The sequence below is a fragment of the Leopardus geoffroyi genome, chromosome D1 (assembly GCF_018350155.1).
Source record: "Leopardus geoffroyi isolate Oge1 chromosome D1, O.geoffroyi_Oge1_pat1.0, whole genome shotgun sequence".
Lineage (NCBI taxonomy): Eukaryota > Metazoa > Chordata > Mammalia > Carnivora > Felidae > Leopardus > Leopardus geoffroyi.
Window position 1 is genome coordinate 4,616,546 of NC_059329.1, and position 7,127 is coordinate 4,623,672.

A 7,127-nucleotide genomic window follows, 5' to 3' on the forward strand; every position below is an offset into this window, starting at 1 on the left:
CAGAGTTATTAAGAACAGAGATTAAACATAATATAGTAAGCTTATGTTCTATTTTCATTGCCAGAATCCCCAAAAATAATCCAGAAAACAACTCACCAGGAGCACAAAATAAAAACTACTGTGTGAGTACAGCATTCTATCCACTAGGAATCCCTGCTGTCTTACAAAACACTTCTGTACTTAAGGGTAAAGAAGAGTTGTTAATTCTCAAGCAAAGGCACCAAGGTCTGCCAGGGTGCTAGAGTGACTTATACCAATAAAGAAAAGCTAGAATATTTTGAGTATTACACCCAAATACTATACATGGTTATCCTATAAAATCACAGTACTCGGTTAACTAATAAAGATCTTTGGGGGGTGCCTGGGTAGCACAGCCAGTTAAGTGTCTGACTCCTGATTCTGGTTCAGGTCATCATCTCATGGTTTGTGGGTTCCAGCCCAGGACCAGGCTCTGTGCTGACATTACAGAGCCTGCTTGGGATTCTCTCTTTCTCTCATTCTCTCTATGACCCTCCCCCACTCAATCTCAATCTCTCTCTCAAAATAAACATTAAAAAAATTTTGTTCTCACAATTATTAAACTGTACAGTATCATAAAAGACAAGAAAGTTCTTCAAGTTGTAAACATGTAAACTTTGGGAAAGATCGCTGTAACTTTTACAAACAGTTTCATTTTAAGCCTCATCTCAAAATTCAGAAAGCACAGAGAAAGTAGTTCAGCTCAGACAAGTGGTACAGTTCTCACTTCCAATATCCCACTTATGAGAATGCAAATCCCCTACTTACAGCAAATCACGTGAAACATATAGACCATTCGCATGTGTTCATGTCAGAAGATGCTATGACAGTTTGACCTTTGGGTCTATAAGAATATGTTCCTCTAGAGGCAAAACTTAAAATAAATATGCTTTCATTAACAAGTTAAAATTTTAAATTACTGTTGGGGCACCTGGGTGGCTCAATTGGTTAAGTGTCTAACTTCAGCTCAGGTCATGATCTCATGGTTTGTGAGTTCGAGCCCCAAATCGGGTTCTATGCAGACAGCTCAGAGCCTGGAACCTGCTTCAGATTCTGTGTCTTCCTCTCTCTCTGCCCTTCCCCTTCTCACGCTCTGTCTCTCTCTCTCTCTCTCAAAAATGAATAAAACTTAAAAAAAATTAAGTTACTGTTAATTCACTTCTTTAGAAAAATGAGTAGCCTAAATGTGACATCCTTTATCTCAAAGTGTAATAACCTATCCATTGATGACATGAATCTTTGTCCTTCATTTGCTATCCATCTGACTTCACATCGTGCAACTCTTAAGGACAAAGACATGAGCTCATTTATGTCTGCACACCCATCACTAGTGTAATGCCTGGCACATGGACACAAAGATTTCATTCATAGAAATTAAGCTTTCAGGGTGCCTGGGTGGCTCAGCCACGTAAGCATCCAAATCTTGACTTTGGCTCAGGTCATGATCTCACAGTTCCTAGGTTCGAGCCCCATATCGGGCTGCCAGCACAGAGTGTGCTTGGGTATCTCTCTCCTTCTGTCTCTCTGCCCCTTCCCCACTCATGTTCTCTCTCTCTCTCTCTCTCTCTCTCTCTCAAAATAGATAAAAACTTTAAAAAATCTAAGCTGGGGTACCTGGTTGGTCAGTTGTTTAAGTGTTCAACTTTAGCTCAGGTCATGATCTCACAGTATGTGAGTTTAAGCCTTGCATCGGGTTCTGTGCTGACAGCTCAGAACCTGGAGGCTGCTTGGGATTCTCTGTCTCCCTTTCTCTGCCCCTCCCCCACTCACATTCTGCCTCTCTCAAATGAATAAAAGCATTAAAAATAAATAAATAAAAGTTTAAAAAATAAAACTAAGCTTTCATCTAAATATTTGTTTGGTAAATATAATCAAGCTTTTTTTTTTTTTTTAATTTTTTTTTTAACGTTTATTTATTTTTGAGACACAGAGAGACAGAGCATGAACGGGGGAGGGTCAGAGAGAGGGAGACACAGAATCTGAAACAGGCTCCAGGCTCTGAGCTGTCAGCACAGAGCCCGATGCGGGGCTCGAACTCACGGAACGTGAGATCATGACCTGAGCCGAAGTCGGATGCTTAACCGACTGAGCCACCCAGGCGCCCCTATAATCAAGCTTTTAAGCTACACTTGTGCCAGGGCACCTGGGTGGCTCCATCAGTTAAGTATCCAACTTCAGCTCAGGTCACCACCTCCTGGTTTGTGACTTTGAGGCCCACATTGGGGCTCTCTGCTCTCAACATGGAGCCTGCTTCAGATCCTCTCTCTCCCTCTCTCTCTCCCCCTCTCAAAAATAAACATATAAAAAATAAAATATTAAATAAATTTTTAAAAAGTACCTTTAAAACCAAAGTTGTGCCACATTTAAGGGTACCTAGACACCTAGACACATTCTTTTCTGATATGAGCCTCTAGGGATAATTAAGTCACAGTGTGATTAGGCTGTGACAGAGGCAAATGGGAATACTTATGGACAATGGAGAAAACAATGTATGACTCTCTCCTCCACAGGTTTTCCTGTTCGCCTCCGTTAGAGCCTAACAGAGGCATGGGTTTGAGCCCCATGCCTGTGATAGTGTCTGAAGAAGAACTTGAATAAAACTAGGTGTTCAGGGGCACCTGGGTGGCGCAGTCGGTTGGGCGTCCGACTTCAGCCAGGTCACAATCTCGCGGTCTGGGAGTTCGAGCCCCGCGTCGGGCTCTGGGCTGATGGCCCAGAGCCTGGAGCCTGTTTCCGATTCTGTGTCTCCCTCTCTCTCTGCCCCTCCCCTGTTCATGCTCTGTCTCTCTGTCTCAAAAATAAATAAACGTTAAAAAAAAAATTAAAGGGGCGCCTGGGTGGCGCAGTCGGTTAAGCGTCCGACTTCAGCCAGGTCACGATCTCGTGGTCCGTGAGTTCGAGCCCCGCGTCGGGCTCTGGGCTGATGGCTCAGAGCCTGGAGCCTGTTTCCGATTCTGTGTCTCCCTCTCTCTCTGCCCCTCCCCCGTTCATGCTCTGTCTCTCTCTGTCCCAAAAATAAATAAACGTTGAAAAAAAAATTAAAAAAAAAAAAACAAAAAAACTAGGTGTTCAAAAACCCAACAAGGAAGGCACAGTCACACTGACAGATGGACAGTAATGGAATACAGATGAACCAGAGAAGTGGGAGAGCCCAGCATGGTCAGGGATGGGCAAACTATAAGTGGATAGCATCTGGGGAATAGGAATGTGGGGGTGAGCTGTTAACTGATGGGCAACACAAAGGCTGGACTTCTGAGCACCAAGACCAGAGTCAAAGACACCAGCCAGAGATGCTATAATGTCTTTAAAAGCCTACATTGACTGAACTAGAGAGGTCCCAGTGAGAATAATGTTAAACCATGTGCCAAATATTTTCATAGATGACTTTACACTTTAACAAATTCTTATCAAGTAGATATTTTTAATTGTCTTCGTTTTACAGGTGAAAAATGTTAAGACATTTGCCCAAGTTCCACAACTCTATGTAGCAAACGTAGGTCTCAAGGTGAAGTCTGTCTGATACCACATCTTGTGAAATAAACACAGAGGAAAACATCTGTGCGAGAGAAGAAATGCACAGTCTTGCCCACTGTTATTTAATCAATGCCTAGCATTCTGCCTGTCATTTAGGAGATGGTTAATACGTATTAGCTGGATGGTCAATGAATTAATGTATCACTGAAGTCAACAGAAAGCAGTTATAAGGAGCAGTCAACAGCTATCAAATGTCACAGTGAAGTCAAGTAAAAGAAAGACAGAAAACTGTAAAATGGATTGGTCAGCACTTTGGGGACCTTTGACAGCAATCCCTACTGGGTGTAAGGGATTAAGGAGTGTGTGACAAGTAAAGAAACAAAAAGTTTTCAGCTGAATTAATATTATTGGAGAGCTAAAATTACTTCCTTTATAAAACTGTAACAAATATGACCACTATACTTGGAAAAGGAAATATTACCTTCGTTAAGAACCAAGTAATTAGAGAGAGAGAGCACCAAATACACAGCATTGTACATTTGGGGTCCTGGATCCTCTAGGGGAAGATGTATCAATAAAAGAGTGCAATGAGTGTTTTTTTTAGATCCAGAGACCATCCTTGTCACCCAGGAAGGGCACTGGTCTCCACTAACACAGGAAAACACCAAGGCAGCAAGTGTATCCTTATGTGGACCAAATATCGACTGAGGAGGTGAATACCTACCAACTACTCACTTCTGTGAGCTGCAGATGCCCCATAATTATCTTTTAATTATTTAGGCTCCATCAAATTCACATTTAAGTAATGTAACTCAAGCACAACTATATCTCAAGTCCATATTGTAAAGAGATTCCAATATTTTAAGGAGATAATCATCCTCTTAGAGAAACCATTTTTTCAGCTTTCCTTCCTCCACTATAAATGACATATAATATTGTATACATTTAAGGTGTACAAAGTATTCTTTTGATACATTTATATATTGCAAAACAATTACTCTCATAGTGTTAGCTAACACTTTCAATATGCCACATAATTTTGTGTGTGTGTGTGTGTCTGTGTATGTATTAGTTGTTTTTTTTTTTTGGTAGTGAGAACATTTAAAATCTACTCTCTGAACAACACCCAAGCATATAATACATCATTGTTAACAATGCTCACAAAGCTGTGCAATAGATCCCAAGAACATATTCATCGTCTAACTGGAAGTTTGTACCCTTTGACTAACATCTCCCCAATCCCCCACCTCCCAGACCCTGGGAATCGCCATTCTGTGAATTTGGCAGTTTTTAGATTCCACATAGAAGTGACAGCATATAGTATTTGTCCAGAAACAATACTTTTATCAGGAAGACCCTAAGGTTTTTGTCAGCTAGTCTGAAACCCAGATGACACTTTAATAAAAATATTATTCTAGTGTCTTGCCAATCTATAAAGAAATGACTGAAGTTGGTCTCGGCCTCCCAGGGGACACTTACTGGTAAATACTATATGCTTATGTCTAAATAATAAAGGAGAAAGGCTCAAAAGAAATGCCACTGGAAGCGGAAGGTATTATGCTGAGGGAAATAAATCAGTCAGAGAATGACAGATATCATAGGTTTTCACTCATATGTGGATCTTGAGAAATTGAACAGAAGACCATGGGGGAAGGGAAGGGGAAAAAATAGATACAAACAGAGAGGGAGGGAGGCAAACCACAAGAGACTATTAAATACAGAGAACAAACTAAGGGTGGATGGGGTGCAGGGGAGAGGGGGAAATGGGTGATGGGCATTGAGGAGGGCACTTGTTGGGAGCAACAGTGGTGCTGTATGGAAGCCAAGTTGACAATAAATTATATTCATGAGAAAAAAAAAAAAAAGAAATGCCATTGCCTCGATTGTAGTTTTAAAGAAAACTGTTTTCAATCTGATGTATCAATACAGTTTCATTTGAATCTCTGTTGGGATGATATAAAACCTTTGTAGTTTCAGGATATTCTGGAGTTAAGTAAGTAACAGTATAGGTATAATAGTGAAAAGAAAGATCCTTATCAATCTTGGCCTTAATCTGTGAAGAGTTAAACAATGAGTTTCTACTATATTAGAAGCAAATCATTCTCCTTTTACTACATTTGTGGCATCTCTGCCCCTCTCCAAAAGGAACACAACTGTGTCATATATTTACTTTTAAATATAAGTGAACCAAATAAATTGTTTCAAATTTTATGATATAGTTAAAGAAAACAGAGTATACATTCATATATATATATATTTTTAAATAGGGTTTTAACATCTTTGAGCTAACAAAGAATTTGCTAACAGGGAACTCTCTGATATATTTAAGATTAATTACTGAATACCCAAAGAAGTAGATATTATCAAAAGCATATTAAGTGCTTCAGGGACATTTATGATGGTTAAGTTTAAGGTTTTTAAATTGGAGAATATGCTAAGATATACTTTAAAATACGCATAGGATAGAAATTTTGATAGAAATATAGCATAATGGAGGTGAAACCAGACTCTTTATAATCTGGGCCACATTTACAGTCTGGGATACATTTTTCACCAAGAAACTACATCTAAAAAGCAGAGCATCCTATGGAAATGATGAAATAGAGACTGGGTGTCTAATGTTGTATGATTGGAAATTTTTAATATGTAAATTAAGAGATTAATCTAAGTTTTAAAAAAAGAGCATCATAAAATTACACTCCAATATTATCAGTTGTTTCTCTTTCCTTTCAAACAGCAAAGCCTATCTGTGTGCCTTTCTTATAAAATACCAGATATTCCCTTGTATTATACCTATTTGTCTGCATTCCTCTGTTGACTATAAAACAGATTTAGTAGGACAATTAATGAAAAGTACAACCTCTAAAAACAGTGTGATCTAGAATGAGAAGAAAAAAAAAACAATGGAGGAAGAAATATAAACCAAAAGAACTTCCCCCTAAATTGTAGAAAATCTTGAATCTTCAGATGTAAAGGCACAAGTTCCAGCCAGATTTGATAAGGGCATGCACACACATACTCTAATGTTCTCTCTCTCTCTCTCTCTCTCTCTCCCTCCCTCCCTCCCTCCCTCTCTTTCTCACACACACACACACACACACACACACACACACACACACACACAAGCTAATTACAAAGAGGAGCTGTCTAAGCACCTGCCTCAGCTCTATACCCAAAAACCTACATTTTTGCATTGCATAAATAGGGCAATGGCTCACAGGCTTTGGCATCTTCCCACAGAGAGCTGCTCTCATCATTTCTCATGCCTGTACTTCTCCCAATCTTTCACCTGGTGGCTAAGAAGGTTGGAGAGGGAATCACAGTGCAAATATGCATGGACTCTGGCTTCCGTTGATGACGACTGTCCCTGCTCAAATTGGAGGCCACTGTAGCGATGGGAGGAGAGTTTCATTTCCACAAGGACAGATCCTCAGAGGGTTTACTTGGAGCCATTAATCACTGCTAATGCCTCTTCGATTGCTACGCCTTCTACAATTATTCAGCTGTGTGATTCACCCTCCTGAACTGCTGCAACCCAGTCTTGGGAGCTACGTGTCTGACCAATTTGTACAGAAATTATTAGGTTTTGGAATCAAAGTTGTGTTATAGTAAAGAAATAAAATTGAGGAGAATCT

At 39.8% G+C, this 7,127-nt stretch overlaps 1 non-coding gene across 1 annotated transcript; it reads left to right on the forward strand.

Annotated features, from left to right (window-relative positions):
• The first annotated feature begins 6,079 nt into the window (after nt 1–6,079).
• On the forward strand, nt 6,080–6,196 carry LOC123602844. The gene has a single exon (XR_006714611.1). It is a non-coding gene; the product is annotated as a small Cajal body-specific RNA 7 (non-coding RNA).
• Nucleotides 6,197–7,127: the final 931 nt, after the last annotated feature.